Raw genomic sequence first — 21,433 nt, 5'->3', positions numbered from 1 at the left:
GGACTGTTACAGTGATCTAGGAGTTCGCATTTGTTACTGGGTTGGTGAAATCCAATTATAGAACATACCAGCAATTTGGGGTGTCTACCCTGCTTTTGGCAGTCTGCACTGAGGTTGGCACTCTCATTTGTAAGCCACTCCAGATAAGGTGCCTGATTTGCTCAAGTAGCCAAGTGCTTTCAGCATTGGGCCTAATTTCATAGTATTTCTTCTAGCACATGGGAAACTACATGTGAAATTGTCAAGAAATTGACTGCAAACAAAGGTGAAATTGACTAATCTATAGTCATCTCCCATTTTGAGAAATGCAATTATCAACCAAATAACATGATAGTGAAAAGTAAATTACAAGTATTGCTATTCTTTCAGTTTCAGTAATCTAAGGTGTTATTTGCAGCATAGCTATGGAAATCTGACTTTTAAAAATATAACATTTGTAACCTGACAATGTCCTTTTAAGTGGAGTTGGGTTTTTAATGTGCGTAGATATTAATGTAAGTGCTCTGCTGCTAACTCTCTTCTGTCTCTAACATAACAAAAATATTATTAAATCATTAAGTTTCCTTTAAAATTATTAATCCTCAGTAATAAAATATTGATTAACACATTTTTGCTGGCATCTGGCCAAATAAATTAACAGTCTTCAGCTGATCAAAACTGTTGCTGCTATGGTTCTGTGGCAACGTAAAACATATAAGTATATGTTTTCAGTTCAGGCTCAGTTTACACCAGTCCAATCTCCCTGCTGAAATCTTGATCAGAGTTTTCTTTCTCTCTCTCTGATCTATCCCTTATTCCACAATTTTCAGATGATTTAATCTAGTGCTAGGACCCAGGTCTCTCCAGTGCTTATATGTGCCATAATGGACAGATGTTGCTTCAGCTATTTAGCATTTTCCCTCTGGAATCCTTTTGCCTAGAGATAGCCACAATGCTACTTCTCAATCACTTTCTTAATCAAGTCATAGGAGATCTTTCATCCTCCTCTGCCTCCCCCCAGCTCATTAGAACAGTTCTGCAAACTGCACTGTTAAGCTATAATGTATCTTCTGTAAAGTGACTGCAACCAGTTTGGAATGGTAAGGTGCCAGAGGTCATAGGCTGATGTGGCTCTTGCATATATGTGAACATGGCATTTACTGGACATCACACTGTATGTCACTGAGCACTTACGTGCACATCTTGATAGGACATGGATCTATAGGAGCTACTATCAAGGAAGCCCTAGCATGTATATTTTTGATATTATATTCTGAGCAAGGTAGTAAGAGCTACAGGTTCCCCAGAAATTATTATAGGACTCTGTAGGGGCAGGCAAAGGGGGGAGGGATAGCTCAGTGGTTTGAGCATTGGCCTGATAAACCCAGGATTGTGAGTTCAGTCCTTGAGGGCTCCATTTAGGGAGCTGGGGCAAAAATCTGTCTGGAAATTGGTCCTCCTTTGAGCAGGGGTTGGACAAGATGACTTCCTGAGGTCCCTTCCAACCCTGACATTCTATGATCATAGTCTCTGAAGAGCCAGGGAAGCCTGAGTTCCCAAGACAAGAGTGTTCTCTCTTCCCTCATTGAAAAGTCTGCATAAGAAAGAATATGTAGGCCTGGAGACAAGGCTAAGGGAACTCTACATTAACTGGAGGCTGGCAGAAGTCCCTGGGATGGGTTTGAATATGAGGATTAAGGGCCAGGTTGAAGTCAATGCAGCTACAGAGATTTTCCCCTGCTGGGTATCTGCCTCTAAGGGTTCAGTTATGCCTCTCCGGAGGCTGAGCCTGTGCTACAAGAGGAGAAGGTGCTCTGTCAAAGCAGTGGTGGCTGGAGAACTCATGACTCTGTAAGGCACCATGCAGGGGGAGCATAGAGGTCAATGAGATTTTCTAAACTGTTCAACAGGTGAAACCAACGCACAGCCAGCACAGAGCCCCAGTTCCATCCTACCAAGCATGAGATCTGACATGGCCAACAGCAGTATCTGTCTCATCACTCTCTCCCCTGCTTTAGCTGTACCCCCTAGCACTGGCAGCCAAGTTGTGTCCCCTCCCTCCCGCCACCCATGTGAGTGTGTTTGCTCTAAAGAGGCCATCCATCCCCCTGCTGGATACACCTTCCTCCCTGCACAGCAGAGAGGAAGAGCTGGCAACTGGGATACTTACTTGCCTTTCCCAGACTGGGAAAGGGGGACGCCTGAGAAATAAAGCGTCTGGCCCTGATCCTATTGAAATCAATGGCAAAAACTCCCTTTGCATTCAATGCTGCAGGATTGGGCCCTAAACTGAGGGGAACTATAGTCGAGTGGTGTGGAGAGCTAGATCCCCAAAGGTTAAAGATGGAAAAACCACTAAACGTATTGATGAGGCAGGCAGTGGTCAGTTTGTCTTTCCCACCCCCAATTGTATTTATTTGTACACATTTATTTGCCTTTTTTTTTAATATGGAATTTTTATGTGCCGAATGTGCTCAGTAAGGTGTATAATGGGCCCCAACTGTGCAGAAATGTCATGCATGCAAAATCTATGCAAAGCCCCTGCTATGCTTTTGCCTGAATCAATTTAAAGACGGCACTCCATAAAACAGGATAAAGCCAGATTAAGTGCATACAAATGAAGCGGCCAAGGCAAGGTTTTCGGAATTTGTGGAAGGCAGATGGAATACCAATGGAGAAATAGATTATATTGGCTCTGGGGTAAAACATATTTGACAAATATATCAGCGAGGTCAGAGGGAACAGTATAGATCTAGCCAAAGAAGAGCTCCCACTGCAATGGTCACAGAAAATCTCTATGTCAAAGACAAGGCCCTCCTCCTGGGAAGGAGAATTCTACAGCAAACTGGACTTCAATTGTTCAGTAAGGTCCCTAGATTCCATGGCTGGTGGGGCTGCCTGAAAATTCTGTGGCAGCTTCTTTTACATTGAAATTAGAAGCGTTAAATGAATTCAATTTACACTGCAATAACCCAGCCTGTGCAGTTATTTACTTTGATATTCAATTTAATTTATGCTGTCCTATCGTTTTCTTTTTCCAACCTGCTGCAGACTTTTGTACTGACAATGCATAACAGCACCATAGCAGCATAGTACTGTACAGGACAGAGGGGTGGAAAATAACATAGGGAACAGAGAAAGTAGATCAGGAACTTCTGTTCTCATAATCTAAGAACAAGGGCAGCACATTTAAAGCCGAGGAAAGGAGATTTTTTCTCATTCACGTAGCCTGTGGAATACATTGCCAGTGGTGTCATCAAGGCTGAAGACTTTACAGGCTTCAGAAAAGAATTGGACATTTGTGTGAATAACAAGAACACCCAGGAACTAGTACAATTCACAGCAGCTGAGGATCCTTCCCCTAATATTATAATGGTAATGATTTTTAAAAAATGGACAGGCTATAAATCCTCATGTTTCAGGGCATGAACCAGCCTGTAACGAATAGGAGTTAGGAAGACATTTTCCCTCCTGCAGGGCTTCTTGCACTTTCCTCTCAAGCACATTACTGGAGACACAGGATACTGGACTACACTAATCATTTGACTGAGCCAGTATGGCAGTTCCCATGATCCGATGCACCACACATACCGCATCAGCCGTTATTTTAGGTAAGCCTCATATTTTACAAAAAGTCCCATTTGGAAATGTTTTAGACCATCTTAAATATTTTATTGGTGCTATTTTTCATATCCCCCTGTCTGCAAAATCAGACATGATTCTTATTCTACAGGTCTTAGCAAAAATTGAGATTCATAAATATTTTCTACCTCTCGCAGTTTATAAAGATCTTCCTGGGGAACAAAAACTTTGATCATGGGCTCTTCAGTCTAATAGACAAAGATATAACAAGAGAAAATGAGTGAAATTTGACAAATTCAGATAGGAAATCAGGAGTACATTTGTAATAGTGAGGCTAATTCACCATTGGAACAACTGACCAAGGGTTTGGGTGGATTCTCCACCACTGGCAGTTTTAAAACCAAGATTGGATTTTTTTTTCTAATAGATTTGCTCAAGTTCTTGCAGGAGTTAAAGCAGGAAAGTTCTCTGGCCTGTGCTATGCAGGAGGTCAGGCTAGATGATCATAGTGGTCCCTTCTGGTATTGGAATCTACAAAGATGATCTAAAGTACCTTTTCTAGAAATATGAACGTGATTTGAAAGTTTGATGTTTCATAAGAATTGAGTGAACATTGTAACCAATTTCTTGGTGAATTTGGGCCTGTTTTGGCAAACTGCTTGTTTGGAACAGACTTTGATTTTGTAAAACTGTTATTCATAATCATTCAATGGATACATGATTGCAGCCAACAGATGCCTGCCCACAATCTGTGTTCAGGGTGTGTGTATGCTCTTTGTTTTCCATTGATGTCATCACGTGACAATGTTTTCATTTTGATTAAGAAATTAAAACATTTCCAAAGATGCAAAAGTTTTTGTGAAAATGCTCATTATCATTCAATGTCTTATTTTTTTGGAGAAAATTTTAGGCAAACAATTTCAACCACTTCTTAATTTTTATCTTCATATATAATCACACAATATGCAGGATCTGTAGGAGGGATCTCTGTGTATACCTTGGAATGGCTGCACTCTGTTGAAGAAAAAGCAGCATATCTCCCTAGTTGAGCATAGCAGATCTGTCAGCAAAAATTATTTGTGACATCCTGTATATTGCATGAGAAGATATTCCACCTCTTCTGTTGCTATTGCTGGTATATGGTTCTTTACTTTAATTTATGGGCCTCAGTTTAGGTGGCTGTTATGCTGACACTGAAACCAACTTCATTTAATCCTAAAATAGCAGGGTGCCAGCATGCACCTTAATTCTGTGCTTCGGTTTTCAGAAATTTAAGTTTGTAATACTTTAATTCTGTATTTCCTGGTTTTCAGAGGTAGGAGTTCTGCTGAATTCAGCGTTCTGGAAGGGCACAAGATACAACCAGGCATCCTTAACTCTGTGTTAATGAAGTTTTTTGTCAGTGAATATGATCTCTAATTTAATGTATGGGCCTTAGTTTAGGCAGCTGTTACGCTGACACTTTCATTTGCATCTGAAACAAATTTCATTTAATCACAAAACTAATTTTGGCTACAGACCAGAATTTGGTTTTTCTTGTTTTTTTGCGGAATGTTTATACACTCTAAACTTCACTTGGATGGAAGTTCCTGAAAAACAAATGCAGAGATGGTGAGAACATGGCAAGCGAAAATTCAATTTCTAATTCAGTGGTATGTTCACAGATAATTTCCCCCACTGTTTACCCAGCTGTATTCAAGATTTTCCCCTGCTAGAAAAAGTGTTGTACTCCATTGGATTGGAGGGATAAATCTCTGATTACTTGCCAAGCTTATTCATGACCTACTGAGCCTTAAGCCCACTGGTTCAGGACTGAACTTTGCTTATCCTGCACCTTTGGCCAATGTTAACTTTGCCAGGGAGCAAGAGTCTCTGTGTGGGGGTGGAGGGGAATGGAGAAGGGATATGAGTGGCAGGTTATTTTTGGAATCACGGCTGCTCTTGAAAGGGCTCAGTTCTGAAATGCGGACGGAGTCCTGGATGAGTGGGGAAAGGGCAAATTAAGAACTCAAGGATTCATAGGGTACAATGTATTGTATCACATGGTGATCATGGCCACACACAGTGACAGAAATAACACACACCCAGTGCCCTGCTCCTTCTATGTGGATTATTCTTGTTTCTTTAAGTAGAAGCTCTGCGAGTTACAACCCATGGAGTCAAGTATCAGAGGGGTAGCCGTGTTAGTCTGGATCTGTAAAAGCAACAAAGAATCCTGTGGCACCTTATAGACTAACAGACGTTTTGCAGCATGAGCTTTCGTGGGTGAATACCCACTTCTTCGGATGCAAGTGGTGGAAATTTCCAGGGGCAGGTTTATATATGCAAGCAAGAAGCAAGCTAGAGATAACGAGGTTAGTTCAATCAGGGAGGATGAGGCCCTGTTCTAGCAGTTGAGGTGTGAAAACCAAGGGAGGAGAAACTGGTTCTGTAATTGGCAAGCCATTCACAGTCTTTGTTTAATCCTGAGCTGATGGTGTCAAATTTGCAGATGAACTGGAGCTCAGCAGTTTCTCTTTGAAGTCTGGTCCTGAAGTTTTTTTGCTGCAGGATGGCCACCTTAAGATCTGCTATTGTGTGGCCAGGGAGGGTGAAGTGTTCTCCTACAGGTTTTTGTATATTGCCATTCCTAATATCTGATTTGTGTCCATTTATCCTTTTCCTTAGAGACTGTCCAGTTTGGCCGATGTACATAGCAGAGGGGCATTGCTGACATATGATGGCATATATTACATTGGTGGACGTGCAGGTGAATGAACCAGTGATGGTGTGCCTGATCTGGTTAGGTCCTGTGATGGTGTTGCTGGTGTAGATATGTGGGCAGAGTTGGCATCGAGGTTTGTTGCATGGGTTGGTTCCTGAGCTAGAGTTACTATGGTGCGGTGTGCAGTTACTGGTGAGAATATGCTTCAGGTTGGCAGGTTGTCTGTGGGCGAGGACTGGCCTGCCACCCAAGGCCTGTGAAAGTGTGGGATCATTCTCCAGGATGATACCTACGCTACATTCTCCAGGATGATACCTACGCTACATTGATGACATCTTCATCATTTGGACCCATGGGAAGGAGACTCTGGAAAAATTCCACCACGATTTCAACAGCTTCCACCCCACCATCAACCTCAGCCTGGACCAATCTACACGGGAGGTCCACTTCCTAGACACTACGGTGCAAATAATTGATGGTCACATTAACACCACCCTATACCGAAAACCTACCGACCGCTATGCCTACCTTCATGCCTCCAGCTTCCATCCCGGGCACACCACAAGATCCATTGTCTACAGCCAAGCACTGAGGTACAACCGGATCTGCTCTAGGGTGACCAGACAGCAAATGTGAAAAATCGGGACAGGGGGTCGGGGGTAATAAGAGTCTATATAAGAAAAAGACCCAAAAATCAGGACTGTCCCTATAAAATCGGGACATCTGGTCACCCTAATCTGCTCTAACCCCACAGACAGAGACCAACACCTACAAAATCTCCACCAAGCATTCTCAAAACTACAGTACCCGCACGAGGAAATAAGGAGACAGATCAACAGAGCCAGACGTGTACCCAGAAGCCTCCTACTGCAAGACAAACCCAAGAAAGAAACCAACAGGACTCCACTGGCCATCACATACAGTCCCCAGCTAAAACCCCTCCAGCGCATCATCAGGGATCTACAACCCATCCTTCCCAGCCACAGCAGGGAAGGAGGAAACCACACAAGCTACTGCAGGCTTGGTCTGGAGAAACCTGCTGTGGGTCCCCCTCTGGGCACAATCCCTCCTGGAGCTCCCCCAAGGCAGAGTGGCTCTGCAATGCCTGCAAACAGCCACAGCTTAGCCCTACATGCCGTGACCTGCCCTAAGGGACATGGTTAGTCAGTGACTGAGGCAGGAAGAGAAGAACCCAGAAGTCCTGATTCCTCATCCCCTGCTCTAACTAGCCCATGCTCCCGCCCACTGAGCAGTCAAATCATACTCTGTTATTAAACTATTCACAAAGACAAGGTCAAGTCATACAACAGAAAAAAACAACTCTGAAATTATGCATCAGCATGATTACACAACTTGGTCACGTTTTCTCGTGTTAGGTCGTAACCTTGTAAGACAGAAAACTGTTTAAAAGTAATAGTGAAAGTCAGAAGGTTTCTTACCTCATTAAAAGTCACAAAATCTCTCTTTCTCCTAACTAGGCCTGAACATCTCTCCTAACAAGGCTGGTGAAGCATGGAGTCACTTTCCTTCATGAGACAGTGCCGGACTCCCAGTCTCTCTCTCGAAATAGAGGCTAAGCTTTTCTTTGAATTTAGGAGGTGCCTATGGGGTCATTAATCCCCTCACTTATGTATGTCTTTTCCCACCATTCCAGGAAACCTATAGCTCAAGTAAATGTCTCTGTAAGTTATTTACACCAGGGGTTTCTGAACTGTGGCACCTGTTCCACTGTTTGACATGGGCTTGACAGTCCATCAAGTCACAGCATAACAATTTTTTAAGAAGGTGGCCCATGAGCTGCTATCCCTGATGGGAGTGAATGGGTGAGGTGTTCAGGATAGATGTGGTTTCTTAGCTTCCAGGCCTTTACTCTTTCCTTCTCTCCAATCTGGCAGCACTGTCTCTCCTCTCCTGCACCCCACCACCAGTGTGGTCATGAGTCCTGCCCTCTTCCATCCCCTGTGTTCCGAGTGGAGTATTCCTCTTGCCCCTCCTTGCTGCATTGACGGAAACTGGCCATGTCGGGTGTTTCTCCTTCACAGAGGCCTTCCCATGATCCTCCGGGCTGAATGCTTAGGGGCAAGACAGTGTGGCCCAACCCAGCGTGCTTAGGGCACTTACTCTTTGAATTATAACAGAGGGAATATTGTAAGAAATTCCAAGCCTGTTAGGGCTTGATCCAAAACCTGCTGAGGTTGATGGGAACGTTTCTGTTGACTTCACAGGAGTTTGGATTTGACATTTTATTGGTATAGGAGGGACTCTAATGCTCTGTGCACCCGTTCAGGTCGGTAAGGGGATTCAAGGCAGCCCCTTGCTCCTTTGCCCTGGCTATCTATCTCTCAGGTAGCAGAATGGGGGAAGAGCAAGCGGGTGGGGAGTGGAGAATATCCCCACCTCCTGAATGCACTAGCCAGTGCAGCTCAGTCAGTGTGGAACAATCTGCACCAGGTAGGAACAAGAGGGGAACCATGACCCTGAGTCCCCGAGTCACATCTGGGTCCTGGCTACTCAGGGCTTGTGGCAAAGCTCTGCATGAGTTATAATTGTTTGTCAATAGCATTCTCAGACTGATGGGAACCTCCCAAGCTGGACCTGCATGCAAGCAGTAACCTCTCTGCTCAAGGGAAGATTCATCCCAGAAGCAGGGTGAGCAACAACTGTTTCCAGCACCCGCCTACCCAGGAGGAGGGCAGCTTAAAAGGGCAATTGGGGAAATGTCCTGCCTGGCACACTCTCTATAGCTATGGGCTTTGTGTGTTACACTGGCAGAGCCCACGGCTGAATTAGGCCCAACGTTTGGTGCTAATTCTGCAACAGCAGTTAATTAGTAAAGGGTATTCCCAGAGCTGTGCTGACTGCCAGTGCTGTCTGTGCACAGCCAGGGAAAGGAATGCGGAAGGAACAGTTAAGTTAAGGCTCCATCAGACACACAGCATATGCAAAATGGATAATTGAAAATCAGGCAGGAAAGACAAGGGTTCCCCCCCTCCCCCGATCCTGAGCGAGCACCACTAAGAGAGGAAGTTAGAACATGGATTGCCCTCAATATCCCTCTGTAATTGGAATTTAAGCAGCACAAAAAATCCGCCCAGCCTCATCTAGACCTCGCCAAGGTGAAATATCGAATGAAGCAGAAAACATGAAGGGAAGGGGCAGACATACCATACTACAAGTCATCAGTCATCCCTAAGGAGGGATAGTTAAGAATCGCTTTCTTACCACTGCTGTCAACTGATGTGAGGCTCCTGCTTCAAATCCAGAGAACAGCTTCCATTTCAGAGTCCTTATTCTTTCCCTAGGTAACAGTTTCATTTGGTCAATTCTGGTGATGCATGAATTTTAAAAAAGTGAGGAGGGTGGGTTCAGTTAGGATTGGCAACACCTGAAAGATCAGGGACTTCTCCAAAGTTCTCGGTTGTAAAGTTCTTGGAGATATTTGTCAGCCTGAGCATCCTGGCATAAGCCTCTCTGTCTGTTTATAATGGCCCCATTCCCATTTTTACTGAGGGGAAACTGAGGCATGGAGTGTTTAGGTGACTTTCTCAAGGTTAAACAATGGGTATTTCTTTGTCTTTCTTTATATTACAGAAGGACCTACAGATCCCGTAGTGCTACATGCTGGCCAAGAGCACGGTAACAGTCCCTGCCCCAAAGAGCTTACAAGATGAATAAACAGACAAAGTAAGTCTTACTCACCCCACTGTACAGATGGGGAGCTGATGTACAGAGAAGTTAACTGACTTGTCTCAGGTCACATAGGAAGCCTGGAGAAGAGCTGGGGTTAAACCCAGATCTTGTGAAGCTAAAGCCAGTGCCTTAACCACCAGCTCATCTGTCCACACGTGAATAGCTTTGATTTTCCTGCTCAAGACACAGAATGCTAGTGACGTCTCATTAGCCCTAATATAAAATCATTCTAATGAGGAAGGACCAGTTGTCACTGAGGTGCGCTATGCACTGAGATGCCAAGTTTCCCTCCTCTCTCAGGCATACAGAATTTTTCTATTTTCCCCCTTTAAATTATCCCTTAAAAATTAAGCAAGGCCCTCTGGACTCTCCATTTGGTTAATGGAGAGCATTATCTTCCATGCCTTTGAGGGGATCAAAACCTTCACCTTGATGCATCCCTAATTCTAGGAGAGCTCAAGGCACCATGTTCATGTTTAGCTGACGAGAGCCCGCAGTGACTGCATTCATTGTTTTCAGTGGCTTGACTGACCTTCATGCAAGGAGAGTGACAGCAGGAACATAAACAACTGTAGGAAGAGAAAAAAATATCTTAACCTGCTCCTGAAGCAGCTGCTCCCCTGAGCTCTGTTGTACTATTCACTTGCAGGGCCAACCCCCGTCGTTTACTGAGGAGCAGATGCTTTAAGAAGAGATGTATTGAGCGGAGACATACTCATGCAGCTTCTCTCAGCTCAGTGCAGGCTGCCTTTGGCAATCAGAGAGAGCTGGCCCAATCCAGAGCAAAGGCTGTAGGCAAGGGGAGACATTTGGGAGCCCATATTCCTGGCATGGAGAATAAACCTGCTCAGTGAGTGATCCCATCATGTTGATGCTACTGGCATCATGATGTAGCTTTTGTAGGCAGCACATCATGGAGTGTGGCTGGACACCAGGTTAACACAGCATGTCGCTTGCTAGTAGCTAGAGCATGTGTAGAGGTTCATAAATCTGCTATTTCCCTGAAGAGATGTGATTCTTTAGCTCAGGCAATACATCCTTGTGCAGTATATAGCCACAGGTCCTGAGGTCAGACCTTATGTATCCAAGGAAATTGTTACATATGGAATCTCAGGGTTATGCAAAAGAGGCCGCATGAGGGCTAAAAGGAAGGTATCTCTTAAAACATATTTGGGGTCTAGAAATTAGATCCCAGCTGTTTCAGGGGGTTGGGGAGGGCAGAGAGAGCAGTTATCTCCACAGGAAAGAAACATGAGAAAGGAAGAGATTCAGAAATTCCAAGAGAGGGCAGTACTCTGTAGAATGGTTCTAACACCACAGAACCCCATGTCTGTGGGAATGGAGTGTGGAGAATCAGCTGAAGGAATGCAGATTCCAGTGGCAGGTGTCTATGAGGACATGTCACTTGTGAGTTGAGAAGGTGGTGCAGTAGAAATAGAGCCTGTGACATAAGGCCTTGTCTCAGAAGCCTGATGTGAAGCTTGAACTAAAGTAGTGGTCAAGCTTTGCTGATATAAAGCAAGAAGCAAAGTTAGCAGAAGTCAGGCTCTGCCTGCTTGCGAGCTCACCGAATCTGGCAAGGACAGGGTTGGTATTGCAAAAAACACACACATTCCTAAGAAGTGCTAGGCCCCAATGTGATCAGATATTTGACTGCGTGTGTGTGTTCTCTCTGTGTGCCGCTCTAGCTCTGCGCAGGCAGCTGGCACAGAAGACCTTGAGCCAACCACCCAATGACCACAAGATCTGTTAAGATATGAAGGCGCCAGGCCAGGTTTTTTGTCAATGAAGCACGGCCCTTGCTCCCTAGATGAATGTCTATAGTTACACTAGCACATGAATGCCCGTGACAATGGATGCAGTGCAGTGAAGGGTGGGCCTTTCCAGGCCCCTCTGATGTGGGTAGTACTGGTACTTTAGTTCAGGCCTCAGGCCTCACACTGGGCTTCTGAGACAAGGCCATATGCCTCAGACTCTCTTTCTACTACAGGTGGCAAGAGCAATGAGGAGGAGAGCAACTAACAAAGGTGACCCTAAAGTAGCATGATAGATGGATTTGGGCCAGACAGGACCATTGTGATCATCTAATCTGACCTCCTGCATAACATAGGCCTGGGAATCTCACTTTAGGTCTCCAATCCAGTAAAGCACTTAGGCATGCCCATAAATTTAAGAGCATGAGTAAATCCACATTGACTTTGATGGGATGGGATAACTCACATGCTTAAAGTTACACATGTGCTTCCATGGTGGATTGGTGACCAAATGTACAGGCTGGGTTGGGCCTGGGATCAGAGGCAGTGGTGATGAGTAGCTGGCTTTCATCAGTGGTGGTCGGTGTCTAAAAATATGAACTCCACAGGGCCTGGCTGCTAAAGATGATGAAACAAAAGATAAAGGGGGAGATTTTCAAAGACACCAAGGGGATCCTCCCCTCACAACTTTGTGTGCAATGGCTGCAGTGGGGGACGTTGGGCAGCCCATCGCTTTGGATGTGGGGTGAAGGGCTGTGCAGCTAAAGATCTGAGAAAACAAAGGAATGCTTTTTTTATTCTGATTTTTTGTTCCAAAAACAAAGGCAAGACTGAGGAAAGTCTGTTTAATTTGTGAATTTCACAGATCCAACCCTCAACAGCCATGGAAAGAGCCCCGAGTATTAATGGCAGCTGATCAATAACTAATCCGTAGCGTTCCAGTTACCAACTTGATGGAGAAAATTCACGGCGCTTAAGTAATTCTAACTAATCTTAATGAATGCCGCCATGCGTACATGCCTGCAGAGCAGTGTGAAATTTATAGAAAAATGTCATTTCGGCTCTCTGTATTTTTTTTCCTCTCCCAGTCATCAAAGGAGCATAAAATATGCTCTTAGAAATCTGCTATCTCTGTCTGCCAGATGAAGGCTTCAAAAGGCGAGTCCTCATTTTTTGTCATAAGCAGAGAAGATTATGAATACATTATCTAGTTAACATTAAAAAAAAAATCAAAACACCCAATTTTACATTCTTACTCTACTCATTCCATGCCCATGTCCCCCTTTCCATTCCACACCCTCCACCCTGCTGGAGAAAAAATATAATGCCAACCAGACAAGTCGGCTACCAGTAGAAAATGTTGTGACATAGTGTTACAATGTTTTTATTTGGTGCTGCTTAGAAGATTTCAAAGAAAAAGGTCAATATAGTGTTTTTGAGCCTTCTCTGACTTTTTTTGTAAAAACGGATCCGCACCTGTTATATTTCCTAGCCACCGGTAGGAGCAATGCACTGGCAAACGTTATTGCTGAACAAGCAAGTCGGGAGAGAAAGGGCCAGAGGAAAAACTGACAGTAAGAAGAATGGTTTGCCTTTCAGATGGGAAGCTTGTGTTGCTATGGATAATATTGGGCGTCAGGAAGGTGTTATGTCTCTGTTCATTGTCATACTCATTTATGCAACTGTGCTTTGCAGGTAATCTGTCAGAGGGCAGAACTGGCCAAACCAGAGGGGGATTGCCACTGGTTTGATTGTGCTAAGTGCACATATAACGTGATGAGTCAATGCACGAGGCCAATGGGCTTGCATTGGGGTAGCAGCATTTGGGAGGGGTTACACCTGAATCCCTGGGGAGGGTGGTTGCTATGGAAATGAGAGGTATGGGCATGGGCATGGTTTGGAGGAGCAAGGGAGGCATTGCCTCCAAACTGTAAGCCTCAGCAGCCCTCCCCCACCCATGCATGGCCCCATTGGCCTGATTGGAACCACCCCCTCAAATATAGAAATCAAACTGTGCTTATGGGTGTGGGGTATGTCCTTCTGAAGTTGCAAAGGTGGGGTGTGACTCCTCTGGGAGGGTGAAGGTGCTGAGTAAATGATGCCCCTTTGTAGTGGTTTGTTAGGCCACTTTTCTCTCCCTGGGTCAGCTTGGGCGAGCTTGTTCCAGTTTTTGGCCCTGGTAGCGGGATGTTGAATTGTGGTGGATGGGCTGAGGGTGGGGGATTCAGTGGGGGACAGGGGTGCACTGTTGGCTGGTCACTGGGAGTGCCCGCTTTGGGCAGGTGACAGTGGTGGGAAAAGGTGGTTGAATCACTTTGCAGAATCCCAGCCTTGGTGCCTGGGGTTGAGAGGAAAGGGGGACAAGGGCTGGCACACTTGGAGGGTAGAGCAACTATGGGGAGGAGTTTACTTTGAGTGGGGAGGGCAGATACTTGCTGTAGAACCCCAGCGGTCATGGGAGGCCCAGGGGATGGTTGGGGTTGATGGATGAATGGGAGGAAGGGGGTGTATTTTGGCTGGATCATGGGAATTAGGGAGTTTTATGTGAGTTCTTAGGGCATGAGGGCTGGTTACTGCTCGGGCTGGGCTTTGCAACCTGCCTTGGGCTACAGAAACGATGGCCCTGCTATAGCCACCTTCTGATGCCTGAGAGGGTGGAATGATGCTGTCCTGAGCTGGGGAGATGGAGGCTTGCAGGAAGGAGTGGGGGTGGTTGTGAAGGATCAGGCATTTGTTTCCTATGCTTCTGGGTAGGGGAAAACAAATTTCATGTGAGGTGGTCACCTGCAGTAATGTCTGTTTAGCTCTCAGGAGGAAGGGTCTGGTTACAGATCCCAGGCTGCGATTCGGGCTGTTCAATGCACAAAGAGTTATTAAAACATCAGCTAGTCATGAATTGGGAAGGGGTGGGGGGCACTGGCCTGGCATGGCTGAGGCCTAGTGGGAGGATTTGGCAGGATAGGCTTTGGTGCAGCCACGTATTCATGCTGTCAGAGCTGGGGAGGCAGCATGGCCATGTTCACATACATCGCATGTCCTGTCCGCTGGACCTGACAGTGCGTTCACTTGGTGTGTGAATCCTGTGCTAGTGAACAGCTTGTCCTGCTGCACTGCAGAGCTGGTGGGAGTGGCTCAGGTTGCTCAACGCAGAGGCTGTGGGTCACCAAGGGTCCTGGGGAGGGATTTTCAAAGGAGCCTTAGGGAGTTGGGCACCTAAATCCCAGTGAAAGCCATTGAAAGGTGGATACCTGGCACTTTAGGTCACTTTGAGAATCCTGACCGGAGTGCTCAGGGATTTTAACATCCATGTAGAGGACAAGTCGGAGTCAGCTAAGGATTTCATGGCCTCCATGAGGACCATGGGCTTGTCCAGGGGGGAAGGCCCAACTCATAACACTGGTCACCATTTAGCTTTGGAGCATGGCTTAGAATTGGCAGGGTGGATGTCGTACCTGTTCCTCTGTCTCCTAAGGTTCGAGTGAGGGCTCCAGCTTTCCTGCTGGGCAGAGAGCCTGATTTGATGACCTGGGCCTCAGAAGTTAATGGAACCCGAGGGCTCTAATGGAGACTAGTACACTGCTGACAAAACCGTGCTTTCAGAGATTTAGTTGTTTCCCCTAACTCCATCCACTCAAGTCGTCATGGCTCACTAATGATATGGGCCAGATGGAAGGAATTGCCCAGCCTAATTAATCTCAACCATTTCATTTTCCCCATCCAAGAACCAATTTCAGCTTCCCAGTGTTGCAGCCTCCTCTCACTGGACCATTGTGTCCGTAAAACTCTCTGAGAATGTCTCACTTCAAAAGACTCCCTTTTTCTCCTTACTTGCCTTCAGGGTCCAGCTCTGGATCTGGCATAAATTGATGCACAAAATATGAACAGGATTTTAACAAGTTCAGCAATCATTGTAGTTCATAACTAGGCATGCAGGGTTTTATTAATTTAACAGTGTTATTCCCCTTATGAAATATTCATCCCACAGGATTTCTGTGCACATGAAGGTTTTGAAGAAATTGATCTGCAATGCAGTTACTCTCTTAAAAGAATGATTTCTTTATTATTTCTCCATTTCAGTGATACCTTATACCCAAACAGGGACTGATTAAATGTGCAATCAATCTTGTGCAACCAAACAGATATGTTTTAAATGTGAGTGAATTTACTGTTTAGGAGAGTGAATTCCAGAAAGCCCAGCTGTGGATGCAGGTGCTTTGCATGCTTCCTGCTTATAGCTCGGTCAGCCCCTCCCTGCCCTCTGATGTACTCTGCAAACCCAGTGATGGAGCCCCCCCAACTGCTCTGCTGACACTACTCAATCCTGACTTGCAGCCCCCCTGCTATCCCAGCCCTGACCCCAGTTCTGCCCTTGCACTTTAAGCCTTTCAGGTGACACCCTCCAATTCCAGCTTCTGAGAGGGATTCTTACTGGTGCTGAACTGTACAGTGGTTTTGTGGCATGGAATGATAACAGTTCTAGGGACTTGACTGAGACAAATAGACTAATTCACATAAGGCCCTGACCCAGCAAACCAATTAAGCACATAGAATCATAGAGAGCATCAGACAGCATCCTGGAGAGCAGGACTTCTGGATTCTCTCACTGGTTCTGGGAGAGGAGTGGGGTCTGGTAGATTAGAGTAGAGGGGCTAAGAGCCAGGACTCCTGGGTTCTCTCCCCAGTTTTGGGATGCTTAACGCTGAGCATAAACTTAGTCCCATTGCCATCAATTCTATTGCTGTCTCCTAACATCCCATTCTTGGAGTTAGACATTTAATCTGCAGACAGATTCTGTCATGTCCTTCCTCATAGGCTGGCTCACATGGGAGATAATTGCAAGTCTCCATCCAGTTTCAACTATAGCTCCAGTAGAAGAAATGTTTGCTATGGTTTGGCATATTGTGGGTTTAAACACCACAGAGGACTGGAGCTGGGCAGGTATTATTTGATTAACTGTTTTTTTGGTACGAAAATGCCAATTTCTTGAAGCCAAAACTTTTCACAGAAATCCCTTGGCTTCATTTAAACTTGGGTCTGGGAGGTTTCTGAGAGGCTGGGATGGGAAGGGAAGAGATGAGATGAGACAGAAACCCACTCTAGAAAAGGCAATAGACAGGCTGTGGGAGACCCACACTTAAATCCCTGCTCTGAATCAGACAGATTCAGCTGAGTCCCAGGTGAGTGCCTGAACCACTGGCCTAGTGGCTATTCTGAGATGGGGTGGGGGCTCCCTCATGGAGGAAATCATCAAATGGGATTATGTAGAGCTTAGTCGCCCTACTAGGGGCAAAGACCGAAGCTTGCATGATAGCCTTCATTCCAGCAGGCCCCCGGTTAAGGCCTTGGACTAAGGAGCTAATGGAAAAGGAAGTGCAGCTGTGACTTCAAAGAACATTGTGAGGAGAAAGGTTTTGGAGGCCTGCCGTCACTTACAGTGGTCAGATAGGTAGATGCCTTTCCCCTGCACTAAATCCTCATCAACCTTTTAAAGAGGAAATATGGAGGGGGGTGCATATTGGTTATGAACTATCTCTTTAAATGATCTGCATAAAATCTCACCCAGAGTGCACTACACACACTCTCACACAGCTCTGCCAGTGCTCCTCCATCCTGATCCACAGCCTTGCCCACTCTCCCAGCCCTGGGCTCATCTTCCACAGCTCTACCCAGGCCCCTCAGTCCTGATGCACAGCTCTCCTGCCATTCCAGCACTGGGCTCCCCCAATTCCACAGTTCTGTTAATGCCCCTTGACCCCCACTCACAGCTCCCTGCTATTTCAGCTGCAGGGCCCCCCCCCCCACACACACAGCTCTGACAACACCACTCCCTCCCAACATGCTATTCCTTGTGCCCTTCCAGCCTGGGTTGCCCCCCCCTACAGAGCACAGCCTCTCAATTTCAATGTGCTTTTCCAGCACTGGGATCCCCATGCACACAATTGTGCTGCACAATTAGCAGCACAATTGTGTGCATCCTGACCCACAGCCACCTGCTATCCCAGCCCTGGGATCCATCCTCCCTCCCCCAAACAAACATGTACAGCTGCCCCACTCCCTGAGAGTGAGCTGCAGCAAGCCAGTGCGCCTATGCAGATGGGCAGCCAATTAGAGAAGGGTTTATTGGGAGCCAATCGGGGCCCAGGTTGGAGGCAGCCAATCAGGGCCAGTCTCAGCCCTATAAAAAGGCTGCTCAGGGCAGGAGCAGGCAATCTGTTCTAGGCCTTTGACAGGGGAAGGTCTGTCTCCAGCGCTGGGAGACTAGCACCTGGGACAGTGCTGGGCAGGCCCAGGGGAGCAGAAGGGAACTCTAGCCTGGTGTCTGCCAGGCTGCAGGCCCTGAGGGGAAGGGCCTAGTCAGTGTGAGAGGCTGAAGGGGAAGTGGCCCAGGAATGTGGACAGACAGAGGGAGAGAAGGAAGGCTGCCTCTAGAGGGTCCCTGGGTTGGGACCCAGAGCAGTGGGTGGGCCTGGGTCTCCCCCTTTCCTTACACCTGGCTGTCTAGGGCTGCACCAATCCCCTGCCAAGAGGGGTGTGACTGAGAGTGCAGTTGCTCACATTGGCCAGGGTGCAGAGAGACAGCTGATTGACTGACTGACACACACAGGAAGGGGGATGAGGATGGACTAAGGGGCACTGCCAGAGGGCAGTGGCTTGAAGAGGACACTGCAGGTTGGGAGCAATGTGGGTCCACATGCCAACCAAGGGTGAGACAATGGATGGGACACCACCAGGAGGGGGTGCTCCACTGGACTGAGCCAATTCCTGGAGTCACCAGCAGGAGGTGCTGTGGTCGTGAGTCCCAACACTGTTACAGGCCCCTAAACCATGGGGCCTTGTAGCAGGGTGGTTACCCGCTCCTGCCCTTTGGGGCTTAAAACAGCCCAGGAGAGGGGTGTGGCTGGGGCAAGAAGGGCTTAAAAGCTACACCTCTAAGAGCTGGGCTAATTGGGGAAGCAGCTGCAGCTGGGCCACACCCTAATCAGGCCACAGCTGGCCTGTATAAAAAGGCCAGGAAAGCCAGGAGCAAACAGTCCCTCTCTCTGCCTTTAGAGGGAGAAGGGCCTGGCTGCTGGGGAGTGTGCCCAAGATGGAGCAGGGCTAGGGGAAGGCAAGAGGAGCTGGGGAGCTCTGGCCTGGAAACCCTCCAGGCTGCAGGCCTAGGGTAAGGCCAGCTGGGTACTGGGGTTGCATGGGTAGGCAGAGGCAGCAGGTCCAAACCCCTTTGCCTATGATGAGTGGCTGATACTGCAGTCTGCCCCAGTAAATGGGGGCTAGATGGAGACTGGGCAGTAGCCAAAACTGAGGCAAAGTGGGGATAGTGGGTTGGGGGTTCCCCAGGGAGGGGAGACCCAGATTGGTGGGGTACTACCAGGGGGCAGCACCCCAGTTAAAAGGGCACCAGGGAGAAACACAGGGGCCAAGAGGACAGGCGGATCACCGGCCTGCAGAGGGCACTCCTGGCTGGAAAAGAGCCATTCCTGAGGATGACCAGCAGGAGGCGCTGCAGGGGTGAGTCCGAACCTCTACAAGTCTATGGTAGTAGGTACAAGTTAGGCAGCCCGGGACTAATCCTATTCTAAGTAGGGGGCTTGTCTATCTCCACAAATCACTTTTAAGATAAGAACAGAGTATTCCTTGGCAAGGCAAATACAGCCCTTTACTTCAGGCACGCTGAATCCTGATTCTCAATTAAAGGCTCAGTCTGCCACCTCCCTGGGAGATTTAGCCAGTCCAGCTCAATTGCCACAGCTCAGACCTGTCTCCCCCTCTTTCCAGCTGGTCCTAAGGAAAGGACCCCTTCCCCCCACACTGCTCACAAATATCTTTTTTGTGAACATCTGAAGTGAGGCTGTTCTATTTGCCTGCAGGGCACAGATGATCCTTAGATGAACTGAACCACCTTCATCCAGCTCAACTAGGTTCCATAAACTCCCTTATCAAAGTGGGCTGAATTGTCCCCCTAGTTTCTCTGGCTCACCTATGGCTCCTCTGTCACACAAGCCATCATTGATGTAGCCAGTTGACTTTCTTCACTCAGAATTGTGCCTCAAAGGCCAGGGTTGATGATACTAATTACATGGGAGCCATAATTCCCTGTTGATTTTGTGTTGGTCTTTATCTAGCTCTCCATTAATCCCACACCTCTCTTGTAATGTTAATATCAGGCTGTCTACAGAGACCAGAAGAAGTGTTTAGCATGGAAGAGCCCTGCACAGAGAATTACACAATCTGATGTATGCAGTATTGTTGTAGCCATGTTGGTCCTAGGATATTAGAAAGACAAGGTGGGAGAGGTAATACCTTCTATTGGACCAACTTTTGTTGGTGAGAAAGACAAGCTTTCAAGCTACCCAAGACCTGAAGAAGAGCTCTGTGTAGCTTGAAAGCTTGTGTCTCTCCCCAGCAGGGATTGGTCCAATAAAAGGCATTACCTCACTGTAATGGGGTGGGACTCACCACCTGGTGCCTCCTGCTGGTGACTCCAGGAATTAGCTCTGTCCAGTGTAGCGCCCCCTCCTGGTGGTGTCCCATCCGTCATTCTGCCCTCTGTTGCTGTCTCTAGACCCGCATTGCTGCCTGCTCAGTGGTGTCCTCTTCAAGGCCACTGCCCTCCGGCAGTGTCCCTTAATCCATCTGCACCCCCTTCCGGGGGTCAGTGATCAGCAGTCCTACACTCCAGCCACCATGTCCAACCGCCCTCAGTCCAATCCCTCTTGTCAGGGATCTGGCATAGTCTAATGGCTGCTCCCTATGGCCAATGGCTGGATGTACTGCAAGGAGTGAAGGGGGGGGACCCAGGCCCACCCTCTACTCTGGGTCCTGGCCCAGGGACCCTGTGGCGGCAGCCTTGCTGTCCTCCTTCTCTCCCCTCATCTGTCTGCTTCCCTATGCTGCTTCCCCTACAGCCCCTTGCCCCCACTAGGTCCTTCCCTTCAGGGCCTGCAGCCTGGCAGCTATGGGCTCAAGCTCCCTAGCCTCCCCGAGCCTGGCCAGCACTGCGCTGTCCACAGTGCTAGCCTCCACCCTTGGAGACTGACCTTCCCCTATCAAAGGCCTGGGACAGACTGACTGCTCCTGCTCTGGGCAGCCTTTATATATGTCTGAGCCTGGCCCTGATTGGCTGTCTCCAAAATGGGCCCTGATTGGCTCCCCATAAGCCCTTTTCTGATTGGCTCCCTGTCTGCGCAGGCGCCCTGGCCTGCCACAGCCCATTCTCACAGGGAGTGGGGCAGTCTGCCCCACTACACTCACCCACCTTGTCTCTCTATGATCTGAGGAGGATGAATTGCACAGAGTGCCATAGTGTCTGTTGGGGTGGGGTTAAGGTTCACCAGGGGAAGGAGACCAAAGCCCTGAGGTAAGTGGGGAAGTGGGATACCAGGAGGAAGCAGGAGAGCACAAGAGGAGAAGACTCCTGCCTCATACTGAGAAAGCAGTATGATCAACAAGTTATTTTAAGTGCCTATATATAAATCCAAGAAGTCTGGGAAACAAGCAGGGAGAACTGGAAGTCCTGGCAGTCAAGGAATTATGATGTGATTGGAATAATAGAGACTTGGTGGGATAACGCACATGACTGGAGTACTGTCATGGATGGATATAAACTGTTCAGGAAGGACAGACAGGGCAGAAAAGATGGGGGCGTTGCACTGTATGTAAGAGAGCAGTATGACTGTTCAGAGCTCCAGTATGAAACTGCAGAAAAACCTGAGTCTCTGGATTA

General features: G+C 47.3%; 1 long non-coding RNA gene across 1 annotated transcript in view; it reads left to right on the top strand.

The window, feature by feature from the left end:
• Positions 1 to 12,793, top strand: part of LOC123378012 — a 30,481-nt gene extending 17,688 nt beyond the window's left edge. Inside the window, exons 2-3 of the long non-coding RNA XR_006582422.1 lie at positions 9,857 to 9,949; positions 12,575 to 12,793. This is a non-coding gene — a long non-coding RNA (uncharacterized LOC123378012). The remainder of the gene's footprint in view (positions 1 to 9,856; positions 9,950 to 12,574) is intronic.
• Positions 12,794 to 21,433: the final 8,640 nt, after the last annotated feature.

This window comes from Mauremys mutica, chromosome 9 (genome assembly GCF_020497125.1).
Source record: "Mauremys mutica isolate MM-2020 ecotype Southern chromosome 9, ASM2049712v1, whole genome shotgun sequence".
NCBI lineage: Eukaryota > Metazoa > Chordata > Testudines > Geoemydidae > Mauremys > Mauremys mutica.
This window is presented reverse-complemented; position numbering and strand designations above follow the sequence as displayed.